Source organism: Pygocentrus nattereri, chromosome 15 (assembly GCF_015220715.1).
Source record: "Pygocentrus nattereri isolate fPygNat1 chromosome 15, fPygNat1.pri, whole genome shotgun sequence".
NCBI classification, from domain to species: domain Eukaryota; kingdom Metazoa; phylum Chordata; class Actinopteri; order Characiformes; family Serrasalmidae; genus Pygocentrus; species Pygocentrus nattereri.
In genome coordinates this window covers 33,536,703-33,551,698 of record NC_051225.1, presented here as the reverse complement: position 1 = coordinate 33,551,698, position 14,996 = coordinate 33,536,703, and the positions used below count along the sequence as shown (strand labels likewise).

Here is a 14,996-nt window from a genome sequence, read left to right as displayed (position 1 = left end):
GCTTGGTGAATGAGGCCCAATGCTATTCTGGTTGATTAATGAACAAGCTGGGAAATCCATTGTGTTAAAGTTGTAATGCAGGGCTTCAGAATGCCCAGCAATGCAGTTTGTCTCCTACATTCAACATGTATAATAAATAACAGAATATCTAATCGCCCAGTCCTTCATGAGTGGAACTCTGAGTGCTGCATTGGAGCTGTGCTGTTTTTCTCGACCACCTCAGTGAAACTAGAGCTGGGTATCGCTACAATATTTAGTATTGGTTGTTGAATATGTTTTTTAAAAATTACAAACAGTGGATGTCATTCAAACAGAAGTGAGCATAAGGTGCTGGAAGCGGATATACAGTCGTGTGCAAAAGTTTGTGCACCCCGGTCAAATGAAGTTCTGTTGATTTTCTAAGTGAAAATAAGTAAACACATCCTCTACAGAGAACACGTCTGCACATTTTAATGCAAAATGACTGTTTATTTGCTGAATTTCAGTTATTGGGGAAAAATAAAACAGACGCCTGTGCAAAAGTTGCCGCAGTGGGCAGTGCTGCAAGAAGGGCCTGGGTTCTCTTCCCCGGCCAGATGCCCAGAGTCCTGTCTGTGTGGAGTTTGCAAGGTCTCCCAGTGTCAGTCCAAAGACATGCAGTCAGGCCAACTGGACATGCTAAATTACCCCGAGGTGTGAATTTGTGAATCTGTGAGGAAAGACCCAACCCAACCCTGCAACCCAGGAAGATAAGTGGCCAAGTGTGTGACTGTATGCTAAAGTCAGCAAACAAATAGACAATAAAGAGCAATAGTGCACTAAAATTTGCAGGATGTTTGTTGTTGTTTTGTCAGGCCAAAACACTGCAGATGACAGCTCACTGCCTCATTAAACACCCCAGATTTAGCTCATCAGCTAATTAACAAAGCCTTCATAAACTGAATTCAGTGTGTTAGATGAGGGTAAATGCTAATCTCTGCAGCACTTTGGCCTGTAAGGTGACCGGTTCGACATGCCTGGTCTAGAAGATGAGCACTTATCTTCACTTAGAAGCATAATTAGACTCGGGGTGTCAGCTGTATATGTGTGGTGTTTCTCATAAACTGGCCCAGGCGTGTAGAGACAAGGCAGGAATACCAAATAAACTGGCAACTCCAACTTCCAGGGCTCTCTTCAGCAGCACCTGGTTGCTCTTGGCCTCAGAGCACTTTTACTTCATGTTCTGTTTCTACTGCCTATTTCTTCACTGCTATACGGACTTTAAATCACCATGGACTTTAATAACCCGTTGTTTATATTTATTATGTTAGAAATACTGAGTTTGTTTATACAGTGTATTGTATATGGTGTAAATAGCTGAAAATGCCCCTTTAAAGAAATAGAACACGTTTGTCCAACTTCGTTTGGTCTTCACAGCCACTCTGAATCTGGGCCGCTCCCTGCACTAGGATGTCAGTGGGTGTTAGGTAGGATGTGACCTATTTAATGTTGACTTTAAGTAAGTTCACATGGTGTTTTTTCTGCTCTGCTGCCACCAGCACGCCTCTGAAGGTGACTCAGTCCACAACGCTTTCTACTGAGAAAGCCTCAGATGGGAAGGTGGCCCAGCATATGACTCATATGCTGACATGTGTAACTGCACACATAGCAGTGCATCAGTGTGTGCTGTGTAATTAAAGGAGATGTTTGGCATGACATGAAGTGAATAGGAATAGTATTATTTTGGTGAATTCAATATGTTTCGACTGTGTGCAGACTGCACAACTCACCATGTACAGAAACCATTGAAACTTCAGTGGTTGAGATGCTGATTGATTACTGGCTGTGATAGGAACCAGAGGTCAAGATGTCAACAATGCAAATATTGACATTTTATTTGTAATATTAATAAGAATAAAATAGTGGTAAATCTGACTGGGACTATTTATTGCATGTTGCATATCCCTTTGTGTATATATGTATACCTCCACCACATAAACGCTAAAGTGCTCGTTTTCAGTGTCTCGGGCATCAGGATACATATTTATAACCGTTTTATATAATAATGTTGTGGTAGGGAGCTTACTGAAGCATGAAACTCTTCAGACGTCTGGTTCCTATCACCACCACTGTGAACAACCCTGAGTTAGTAACGTTCGTTATAACGGAGCATTTCGCACCAAACCACTGAACGACTGTTCACACGTTAACAATTTGATCGTGCAGAAACTTTGAAAACTTGGTGGAATTGTCCTTTAGGTTTGACGTATAGCTTTCGCTCACCAGTCACTGTGAGTGTGTGAGACACACAAAACAAGGCGAAAAACGTGTATTATTTGAACCATGTACATTATGGCGTGTTTTTACCCCTCAGCCAGCAGAGGGCAGCAGAGGCGCTTGCAATAACAGGCATCCTTGAATAACATCGCTCTTTTCATATTTTACACATTACTATCACGGCATGTCACTTTCGTGTGTTTTTGTAGCGTATAAAGAGGTAAAAGCAGATATTTAATTTGCGAAATTATGACTTTAAAAAGAACAGCCTACTGAAAGAGAAAGTCCTGAAGTAGCTGTGCTGTTATTTTTAGCGAGCAGCTCAACGCCAAAAAGTCTCAAATGGTAAGAGTCTGCAAACCTTCTGCACTGGAATCAGTCTAATAGTGGAATTACACACGATATATATATAAGCCACATTCTGCCTGTCCGGCTGCCTTTAAGCCTCATCACCGAGGAAGTCTCTCTCTTTCGGGCTGCATCCCAAATTACTGCCTACTCCCTACATAGTGCACTGTATAGAACTGGGTCTCCTACACTCAAGTGCACCAAGTGTTAGCTCGAGAGCCCTGCAGTTAAGGGCCGAATATAAATGGCTTTGTATGTCACATAATGCACTATTTGGGTGTAGAAGCCACTACTTCCTGACCTACATAGTGTACTACATAGGGTGTAGGGAGCCATTTGCGACGCAGCCTTCTCACTCTCTTTACTCACCGCCCCTTCTGTTTGCACATGTTGCTCTCTGGTATTTCAACACAGGACAGAGACGGAGAGGAAGATGGAGTTCAAACGCTTTAAACGCTGGACCTGAGGTAGGACACGTCTTATATTTCTTCATATCTTCTGCTAAAGACAGAGAGACAGTCCTCTGCGCCTCTCTAAAGTTTCATTCTGACTGTTTGAGGTAACCTGCTTCAGACTGCCTCAAACACCTCTTCAGCAAGTTGCTTCCCTTAGTCTACTTTGACTCTCTCAGGACCCACAAACCAGAACGTAAACCAAAAGCTTAAAGCAGCTTTTCTGCACCTTCATTTCCAGAACGGGCACTTAAATTCAGTTGAGGTGACCTGTAGTATTGCAGTGTTTTCTGGGGTGGGTAAATTAGCCTAAAACCACCCTCAGAGTCTGCTTACTTCAGTGAAAGTAGGGACAGAAGGTGTGAAAGCAGCTAGCAATACTCACCTAACATTAAGTTAAAGGAGAACTCCTCCACGTTTTCAGAAATTCTACATAATTAATCGGTTGAGATGTAAACAAAGTCCTTCAGAGTGGTTTGGTGTGAGATGCTCCATTCTAGAGAAACTTGCACACTCAGAAATGTTCTCAGTGGTGGTGATGGGAACCAGACGTCCACCTCCAAAAGCTCCCTCACAGAATGTTCTTGCATTAAATGGGTAGATATATGCGCAGTGGCAGAGGGGATATGCAGGGCGTTGTGAGGCAAAGTAGTCCCTGAAGAAAACTTCAAATTTTCAGATTTAGGCCTTTTTTGTCATCATCAACGTAACAAAAACTCACAAGGCACGTGTAGATTCACTGTTGGTTTTGGATGGTAAATAAAATGGCTAAATTTGATGCCTGGTTCTGTAGCACCACTATAAAGAAATCTTAGTGTGTAAATTTCACCACAATGAACCATTTCACAACAAACTGCTCTGAATGACTCAGTTTACATCTCAAAGACTGAATTATTCAGACATTTTGAAAGATTAGAGAAATTTCCTTAAAAGACTCAGACTGCATTACGTGCAAAACCTCCTCAAGTGCTTGTATAACTGCTGTGGACCTCCTCAGTACATCTAACATCTATCAGCACAGGAACCTGCCGTTTGTTAGGAGCTATTTTTTCCTATTTGGTCTAAAATAAAGCGTGAGAGCAGCTGCAAAGCAGTCCTGTGGCTGCTACCATGACCCATCTCAAGTGTTTACTTGAAATGAAATGTTTAAGGGAGACTTTTAAAGCTGTATGTTTTGTATTTTGATTTTGTAGCTGTCAAATATGAAGGGATAAGCCCTTAACCAATATGGATTGTTTCACTTTCCACTTACACATTACACTAAAATGATTTTACAGAGCTCACTTGGGGCCAAAAGGGAAAACGTAAGGCCGAAATTCGCTTAAGATGTTTTATGCAAGTCACCAGAGGAACTAAACCAGCACAACAGAAATAAACCCCAAAGAAAAAGGAGCTGAATGTGAAGAAGACTCTCCTGACAAATGCACTCAAGTAAAAAAGAGTCAGAAACAAATGTGTATCTCCATTTTTGCCAAACACGGCAATTGTGCTTAGCATTTTATGTAAATTTCAGGATTAACGGACCAATAGAAATGCCCCAAAATCAATCAAAATAAAATCTCATTTCATTAACTTGCATTTAAATGTAAGGCCGTTTTACCCTCTCCTGTAAAGTCGCCGTTTTGGTGATACTTCTTTTCATTGGACAGCCATGAATATTGTATGTGTATGTATAAATACATACATATATAATATGTAAAATGTGTGTGTGTGTGTATATGTTTGATAATGTTATTTCATGTTTTACTAAACTACTTTTAAAAAAGTTTTTAAGTTCTAAATACTAGTAAAAAAATGTTTTCTAGTATTTTTTTTCTCCTCATTGGCTGTGGAGGCAGGGCTAAATCAAACGTCCTCACAGGCCAACTTTGACCCTTTGCACACACTTTCACCAACCCTGGTCTTGTTATCTAGCTCTCCTGAGCGAATCCTGCATTCCTGTCCTTGTGATCATATTTTGAGGTGTGGATTAATTGCTTTAGTAGCCAAATAGTTCACAGTGTAGTAATCAAAGTGCACCAGTAGCGTTTGGTCTGCATGAGTCTGGTTGCAGCTCTGCAGCTAAAGATCATCCATTCTAAAATGAATCTGACTTTGTTTGATAGTTAAGAAGATCACCACACTGATTTTGGGAAGCTAGGCTCTTGCATGCCATTTTAGAACTTCTCTTTCAGATGAACTGCATCCGCACAGTTAGGGATGTACCGTCTGAGCCAGGGGTGTTGGATCTGAACTCTGCAGGGCGGTAGACCTCCTAGACCAGGATTGGGCACCCCCGATCTAGATATTTTAATTGGCATTCTGCTCTTACAAAGTGCCAAAAATTTCAGTTATAAGTATCAGTCCTAAAGTCCTAAACCCGTGATGTGACGTGTTGAAGACTGGCTGGCTATTTGAAGGGTTTTGTTTTAAGATGCATTAGACATCAATTTTATGTATATTTTTTCATGATGTACATTATTGGGAGTGAGCTTTACTCACAGACAGTACGCATACTATGTTTTGATAAATACCATCTTTATTAGAAAAATAAAATTTTTTAGTTTTAGTGCAGTACTTCAGGCGTTATTCTTTTTAAACTGATATTTGTTTTTAATGTATATGCGTTCTGTAATTAAACTATTTATAGATGTTGGGTTTTGCTCCAAAGTGAAACTAAAGAAACTGACTTTGGCCCCCAAAACTGTCTAGGAGTTTGAGCATGTTTGGGTTCTCTCTGTATTGCATAGCCTAGTGCTTTCTTACACAAGACCAATCAGGTGCCTCCCTACTACCCCTCTGTGTGGTAGGTTTTTTATCCAACCAACGAAAGGTGGTTATCTACTGGTCTGGGGTTTACTTCGAAATGGGCCACTTACCTGCAACATAGAGATGCATCCAATCCGGGTCACGGCACCACAAGAAGAATCCAAACCTGTCACAAAACCAGGCAGGTAGCCGTGTCTCTGGAGGATTGAAGTTTATTTCTTGCATGCAGGTACCAGACACTTAGCCAGCCTGTTAAACAGTGAACTCACACAGATTTATAGGCTGGACTGATACCAATATTTAGCCTAACCAGTACATGACAATTGACAGCTGTGACCGATATAACCATGTAGGGATAAACAAAAACAGGCACAACAGAATGTTCAAAAAAACCATAGATCTTAGCAGTACATTCCTTCAGTGGAAAACTGCAAGTTAAATGAAATCACTTATTTACCTTGTTAATTTGTGTCTCTGGTAGTGATATCAATTCAGATAAATTTTGATATTCAAATATCCAAAAGCGTTAATGAATGGATGTTCTGTTAACTGCTAATTAGTGCATGGCTGAGGTGATCGCAATGCAGCCCCTAATGTGACATTGTGATTATTTTTCAATAGATATTAATAATTTATATTTTTTAAGTTAAATTTCTTAAGAAATTTTGTCCTTAATATGGTATTTACTGGGTTCAGTATAGTAATATGTGACCTTACTGTAATTTGATACTGTAAGACTGGATCTGGGCTGGATCTGGGCTGGATCTGGCTCGCAGGCCTTGTGTTTGACACGTGGGCCTTGGAGGCTCCATAGATAACTCTCATGTTAAGAAAACAGTAGCACAAAAAAATGGCAACAAGCAGAAAAATATATTTGAAAATTAATTTTTTAATTAAAAAAGATGAGAAAATTGCTAGTTTTATTTTGGGCAATTAACAGAGCTAAAGCTACAGCTAGAGTACAGCAGACTGGATGTGTACATGAGAATTTCTCCTCAGTGGATGATGTGCCAACATGTTATTTATTTGAGAAGTATATATTTACACTGTTGCTGGACATAGTTAACATCAGCTAGAGTAGTTACCAGTAAAGTTGCGCTACAACTGCCGTCTCAAACGTAACTTTGACCACATGTTTTTATGAAAGCGCTCATGTTCAGGCATGTGCTTTGGACTCGCGCTGTATAAAATGTATAATTGTGAGGAAAATCATGACATTTTGCAGTCCTGTTAAACATAAAAGTGGCATTTCATTTGTTAGTCTCTGTATTATCCTGCCTTTGTGATGGAATGGAACAAATACTCAAACAGTGATTTCAGGCTCCACGAGTGGTTAACCAAGTACTGGAGTAACTTACCTGTGCACATCCCTAATCTCTCATCATTTCAAAGAAAATTCATCACATCATATCTCATATAAAAGACAAAATACTGAATTCACTGCAGTTGTCTATCAGTTTTTATCCCACATCTAAACCATTTTAGATACCATTTTTTGTTAATGACACTGTTAACACTTGCATGACTGAATAAAATCTGTCATGACAGCATGCAACATCTGCCAGGACATGTTTATGTCTGTGTTTTATAGCAGACGAAGTTTTACCACCATCCACAATCTTACTTGTTATTTGCTTTAACACTTTTTGTGTCATGTTATTTGATTCTTTACCTTGATTACATTATTCTTTACTAAAAATGCTTCAGAATGTGTTTTCTCCAACTAAACACACCAACAGGCAGGAAAAAATATTAACCAATAAGGTAACGTTTCACCCTCCATCACTAAGAGAAACTATGTCCAACTACATTTGTGGAAAATTGTGAAAATTAGATTTTTCGCCAAACTTTTTGGCAAAACATTGTGCAGCTGTAGTGTGCGGTGGGTCAATTTGCATTCCTCGCTGATTTTTGGTGAAGATGGCTGGGGGTTGTTCATGTAAACGCCTTCAAATACTTACTGGATCTGATGGCTGGATCTGAAGAAAACAGTGCTGATTAGATCCTTGTGCTTGCATTTCGCATTGTTTCCCATTCAGCATCATTATGCCAAATGGGAATAAGTGGGTTTTTTTGCAGCTTTTAGTGAGTTTTCGGAAACTCTTAACAGCATTCCAGTCTTGTTAGCATCTATTACAAACAAATGTTTGGAGAGGAAAGCAGGAAACTGTGTGTATAACTAATCCCCTGTGTTCTCTGCTGTGTAACCATGGGTTTTATTTTATTTTTTTCCTTCCTGATCTGCTTAGTGAGTGGGAGGATGCAGTGTTCTCGTAACAGCTTGTCATTTTGCCCTGGACTGCCTACAGATGAAGGGCAGAGCAAAGACCCAGCCAGCTCTGCATGAGCACAGTGAAGTTGAAGAGGTTTAGCAGTCAGTTTGCTGAATGGAGCATACAGTGGCAGGGCTGGCGCTGTAAACGTGAGAGAAAGCCGTTCTCCACCCCCATTCAATCAAAGCAAACACTTTGTTTACCTAGAAGGTTAATGATTGTGTGTGGGCTTGGCATGAGAAGAAGTTTATGGCTTTCCTTAAACTGTTGTCATAAGTTCATATAGGTTCAAATAGAATTTTCATTATATTTGTGAATGGAGACGCCACCGATCTGATACTAGGTATTGATATCAGGTCAATATCAGCAGAAAATGCATGAGATATTGGAGAGGAAAAGAATTATTGTGATGCAGTTCTGTAACAGATCCAGCTAGTATTGAGCTATGCAAGTAAAAATAGCTCATTTTAAAGCTTCGTAGTTTTAAAAAGACAAAATATTGGATCGATATTGACCAGTACTTAAGGTTTCAATACTGGTATTGGAAAAGAAAACCATGTAACATACAGTAACCATGTCTGTCAGAAAAGAGAATAACAGTCTAATAAATCAGCAATAGACCACATAATTTAACCCAAAATGAGGATTGTTCAATAAGAATGTCCCTTAGTGCTCCTCTTATTGTACGGGGTTGACTTAAAATGAAGACAAACAAGTATTCAGACACTTATGTTTATTATTTAATGCAAAATAAAGTCCAAAATTTGCATGCACAATTTAAACTTTGCACTATGAATAAAAAGTATGTATTTATGATCATAACTGTGTTTTTAAAAAAATCTTAAAACACTGCAAATTTATAGCATTAGTACTTTGTTGTTGGCAGTAACAGTGTTTAGATGTCTAGAAATTGCAAAGCTAAGTTTATTTTCAAAATCTTTTCAATTTTAGGGGCTTTCATGTTAGGGGATTTCTTTAGAAGCCAGTCTTGAAGCAGCACTAAGTTTTTTTTTTATTTTTTTATTATCAAAACTGAAAGAAGCATTGAGGTGCAATTTGCATTTTTTTTTCACACCATGTTGTACACCTTTACATGTTAACGTGACACGCACAGGCTCTAAAAGAAGGTCTCACTTGATGTTTACTTCTCAAATGCAAAGTCAACATTACTCCGATAAAGCTGTGATGACAATAGTAGGTAATTCACACACATCCTCAGAAGACACGTCCTTCACCAAGTTGTGACTGAGTTATCTTTAATTGCTCTTTCAACAAGCTCGTAATCATCAGACTCATCGTATTAGGGTGTCTGAAGCACAGCTGACAATACAAAATATTCCTCTGCACATTGCGTGCAATTACACATTTCTGCCAGAGAGGTCTCCAAATCCCCAAAACATACATAGTGCAACTTTAAGTTACTTCAGCTGTATGTTTGGGGTCATTGTCTTGTTGAAATGTCTGTCTTCTCCCTGTTCTTGGCTGAGGGCATTATTCTACTTGCACTCAAGTCCGACTTGAGTCCTGAGTTTGATGACTTTAGACTCGACTCAAGCAAGACTTGGGTCTCGACTTTGACGTCAATAACAATGACATGAACTCTGACTTGAGCGTCGTGACTTGGAGATTCAACACTCAAAGTTAAAGAAATGTGGAGAGTCTGACTGCGGACGGGCACAGCTTCCGTCATTTTGCAGTCTTTTCTTTAAACTTTGTTCAGTTTGGTCGTTTTGGTTTGTGTTATCATCTAAATTAAATTCAAACTAGCGGTTGTTTTAGTTGGCTGAGCTAATTTATTGCTGAGCTAGTTTTCAGTTTAACCTGGTGTGCCCAATGTTCCCAAAATCATTAAACCTGTCTACCATGGATTTTATATTGTATTTGGAAGTATTGTATTAATACTTAAAAAAGTATTAATAATAAAAAATGAATGTACAGCCACACACTGTTAAGGTGCTGTCATTAAAAGATTATAGTAAAGGTATCATTATTCATTGTTATGGCCTCAAATTAGCTAAAGAATGCAGACTGACTTGTTAAGGACTCAAAGACTATTGACTTGGGACTTGAGACTTGCCTTTGCTGACTTTGGACTTGACTTGGAATGTGAAGACTTGAGACTTCCCATTGCTGACTTTGGACTTGACTTGGAATGTGAAGACTTGAGACTTGCTTGTTAGTTGCAACTTAGTGACTTGTTTGCGCCTCTGCTAATATCACCCAGTACATCACTCCATTTGTGCCTCCTTCAGTGATGCATTTTGTCTCATATCGTGACGCTCCCACCTTTTCATATCATGATGCACCTACTTTTTGTTCATTTTTGAAAGTACAAAGTCAAAAGACAGTAGGCGTGTGAATGTGAAGTGGATTAATGCACTGGAAGGATATTAAATGACAAAAACCAAAGTGTCCGAACGCTTGTTTCCCCTCACAGCACAAGAACCAATAAAAATGAAAGCCAAATCTTCCTGTCAGCACTGAGGGTGTCATGTTGTGAACACGTTAAAATCCATTAGTGGTTTTCTCAGCCCACTCACTCCAGTGGTCTTAGCAAGTCAAGATCACGAGTCAAGCATCTTGCGATGACTGGCTAACGGTCTTAGTCAAGCTGTAGATTTGCTTTTTTTAAATTGCGTAGGAGTGAAGAGTAACACCTGGCTTTACACGTATCATTTTTTCTCCTCTTTGTTCCAGCAAAGTTTTTCTATATGTCTGCGTTTAGCTGTAAGAATTGACCGCTAAGCTACTAAGCTTTAGGCCATTTGAAAGAAAGTATTAATTATTAAGTATTAAGCATTTGTATTGATGTATCCATGTAAAAAGATCACACTCACAGTATAATTGATAATGTAATAGTTCACCAGATTAACTGGGCAAGGTCACTTTAATCAGCTTGAGTGTTGCAGGGAAACGGGCATTACTGTAATTGCAACCACTGGAGATTTTTAGTGAATGTCAACATCATTCAACAAAATGAATCACTGTCTAAGTATTAGTGTCCACATCACAATGTTAACTCTGGCCTGCAGTTTATTATGGACAAAGTATTAGTATTGCTGTTGTATTGCAATACTTTTATATTCATAGAATTATATTTATAAAATGTATAGAAGAAGGCTGCCACACCCGCCGTCATGAGGCAATACGGAATTTGGGGATGACATTGCCTCTGGTTGAGAAGATTTCAAGCATCAAGTTGCAATCATGGATAATGTAAAGAAACTTTTCAAGAATTACATGATTAAACAGCAAAGCTACAGAGCCAGAGCAAATATCTTAAACATCCCTTTCAGTGCAGCAGGTTCAATAACAGCCAAGTGGAAAGTTCACAGAACCACAACTAATCGGACAGGACAAGTACGCCATTCAAGATTTTGCAGCATGCTCAGACTGATGATGAAGGTAAGAGAGAAGACAGCAGTCTCACAAAAAGAGCTGCAGGACAATTTGAGTGAGGAATCAACTGAACAGTAAGCAGAGAGCTGCACTGTAGTAATCTCCATGTCTACTCATCATGCAAAACCCATCTGCTAAAAAAAGTAACACAAGCGTTTAGACAAATAAGAACTCTTAGAACAATGTACTCTGGTCAGACGGAACAAAAATAGAACTCTGGGAATAATTCAGCTCGTCTTGTTTGCAGGTCGAAGGGTTGCACGTATGATCACATGAACACAGCGAAGTATGAAGGTGGTAGTATCATAATATGGGGCTGATTCTCTGCAAACTGTGCTGAAGTCAGTAAAGGAAGGATGACTGGAGTAACGCACTGGGATATATTAGAGGAAAATTCAACTCATCAGCCAATAAACAATCTGGGGGGCAGATGAATGTTTCACCAAGACAGTGATGCCAAACATGCAGCCAGAATTACTTATGACTGGTTTCTTAAAAAGAAGGTGGGGTGCTTGCATGGCCTAGCCCAGGGGTGGGATACCCAAATGTTAAGAGGAACTCCACTTTGGGAGCCACAACATTTTATGTCTGTTTTACCATCTTGGCTGTAAATATGTGTCAGTATATGCTAATGTGCTAGTGTAGGCTAAATAATTTGATATTAACTAAAAGGTTTAGCTCAGCTGTAGCTGCTTTTCTCGCATTTCCGGCTTTTTTACGAGGCTGAAGTCAGTTTTTCAACTACCAGGTTCTTGTTTGAATTTTCCCGTTCCACATTTAATGAATCTGCTGCGCCATTTAAGGTGGAACGGGAAAATTTGAACAGGAATCTGACTTTGGCCTTGTCACTTCGGGTTTGGAGGTTTTCTTGGGTGTTGAACTTTCTCTTGGCACTCAGCATGAGGAGATATTATAAAACCTTTGTCTTGCGTTCCTCAGGAAAACTGTGAATTAGTTCTATTTTATATATTTCAACATTTTCACTGTTGATCTGCTGCTGCTCAAATTATTTGAAGGCGTCTACACTGACTGGTAAGGAGAGCGAAGGAATTAAACAATCTGTAAAATTTTAGATTAGTTTTTTATTCATTCTAATGAATAAAAAAACATTTATTCAGTGTGGCAGCAAGGTTGGCCTGGTTTCGATTCCCCGGCTGGGTGACCAGGGTCCTCTCTGTGTGGAGTTTGCATGTTCCCCCCATGTCTGCGTGGGTTTCCTCCGGGTTCTCCAGTTTCCTCCCACAGTCCAAAGACATATAGTCAGGCCAGTTGGACATGCTAAATTGCCCCTGGGTGCGAGTGTGTGAGTGACTGTCTGTGTCTGTCTGTCTGCCCTGCGATGGACTGGCGACCTGTCCAGGGTGTATCCTGCCTTCCGCCCGAAGACTGCTGGGATAGGCTCCAGCACCCCCCGTGACCCTGACCGAGAAGCGGCTTAGAAAATGGATGGATGGATGGATGGATGGATGGATGGATATTCATTCAGTCAAAATGTTTGGCCATCAATCTCTTTCTAGGAATATAGAAAGTAGAGATGTGCTTAAACTGCCACTGAAATGATCAACATGAGCAACAATGTTGTCTTCACATATTTTTAAGAGGGTAAATTTAACCCAACAGCAAAACAGTCTGGCCCACTATGTGAAGCATTTAATCCAGAAAGCCAGGACAAAAGGATTTGCTGGTGTTCTTGACCAAAAACAGGCCTTAACAGTTAATTAATAGAAAAAAATGTAAATCACAGATGCAATATTGGTCAGAAAAATCACAATTAGATTTTTTTTTAAGATCACTCAGCCCTACTTAACACCCACAGAAACACTCATCTGGAGCTCTGATTGGTGATCACATTGTTGGTTTGAGGCTCATTTAAATACTGCAGCCTTCTGCGGTATCGGTATTGCAACACTAACAATTTTTTGTGCCACCTTAATTCTCATCACTAAGTAACTTCTATTACAATTTTGCTTGCAGAGCATATCAGGCCATTTTATTCAGTCCTTCTATTTGGGTCAGACTGGACAGAGATGAATGGCTAGTTTAAAAGTTAGGGAGTCGTCCAACAAGGCGTTGTGTTTACCATTTTTCAGAGGAGATCATTTCCAGCTCATAGACGTCCCAGTTTTCAGAAAGTTCCGGCATATGTTGCTTCTTGTTATCACGTCATTTATCTGTTTGCAGAATGGTGTGACGTCCACTCTGCACCCAGAGAGCCATATTCACATAAACGCTGTTCATTCTGGGTTCAGTTCCTCTTGAGGACGCATCAGCCAGAAGGAGCTTAGGCCTCCATAGTTGTTTCAAACTATAGGGTTTGAATGAAAGGTGTTTTCTCAGGAGGATGACGTGTGGCAGGTGTTATGTTCGCTAAAGTGCAGCATTGAGCTAATCCAGATCTCTCTCTCTCTCTCGCTCTCGCTCTCGCTCTCGCTCGCTCTCTCTCTGCTGAGTGCAGTTTAAAGCTTTAATTCCTATCAGCTTCCACCCCCCACATTGGCTTAGCTTATTAATTTCATCTGCATATAGTGTGTGATGCTGGTTTTTTGCTTCTGTCAAAGCTGCTGATGTGCTTTCTGGCTGTGTCTGAACTGAACCGTTTAGATCATATCACACGTTGTCAGACTTAAACCAAGATAAGTTTCACACCATCAAGCCATGTACAGGGGTACATTACTACAAACCATAATACAGGGGTATTTAAACTATAGTATTGCTTAGAGGCCATGTATTCTGCATTTTTTTGTGCTTTGTTGATTTCCCTGGGTGTCTTATGTTTTCATGGTTTTATATCCCAAAACTAGCTGTCGATATTGAAGTGAACATGTCTCAAACTCTTTGAATGAAACAGGCATTTTTTGTTACTGTGCCTTTAAGACTTGTGTATGTGAACAACCCCTTCTTTTTCACTAGCCTGTTTTGTGCCTCATTCAAATAGCAGTCAGCGCCAGAATGCATGGGACAGTCTGTTGGACAGAAATCCTAATAAGCTTAAGCCACTCCTTTCAAATGTGTGGGTCCGTTTAGAAGATTATTGTTGTGACATCACAGCCACGATGGGCTGTTTTTGTAGTTTAGTCGCCATATGTGGATGAACTTTGTTTTATTTACTAGGCTTCTAAAATGGACAATAAAAAAGAGTTTATAAAAGATTTTCATGTTTTATGTAAACACTGTAAGCGTTTTAAAGCATGTTCTTCACTCTCCAGTCCATGCAGTCCATATAAGGAAGCTAACCTGCAAAAACAGTTTGTTTAGAAAGCAGCATATTTTCTCCTGTTAAGTCTACAGCAGTTTAACTCTGTCCATTCATGCTGAAGTGTCTCAGTTTAAGCTGCTTTTAAATTAATGCTCAATACAAGGCATAGTATTGCAATTATGCATTATAATTAGCATAATAAAATGCCATATTTACATTTGTTCTTTAACATTGAAGATGTGCAACCTTATCACCAGAACATGTCATTAGATGGGTGTTTTTGTTTATGATTTGTATATTAGTCTGTAATTGTAAGTGATGAAAAGATGTCAGAAAGTGATATGT

At 39.5% G+C, this 14,996-nt stretch overlaps 1 protein-coding gene across 3 annotated transcripts in view; it reads left to right on the top strand.

The window, feature by feature from the left end:
- The first annotated feature begins 2,978 nt into the window (after positions 1–2,978).
- The window catches only part of mctp2b (multiple C2 domains, transmembrane 2b), a 52,460-nt gene continuing 40,442 nt past the window's right edge, over positions 2,979–14,996 (top strand). For all 3 annotated transcript variants that reach the window (XM_017699508.2, XM_017699509.2, XM_017699507.2), the window contains exon 1: positions 2,979–3,050. The gene's annotated coding sequence lies outside the window, so the exon portion shown is untranslated. The remainder of the gene's footprint in view (positions 3,051–14,996) is intronic.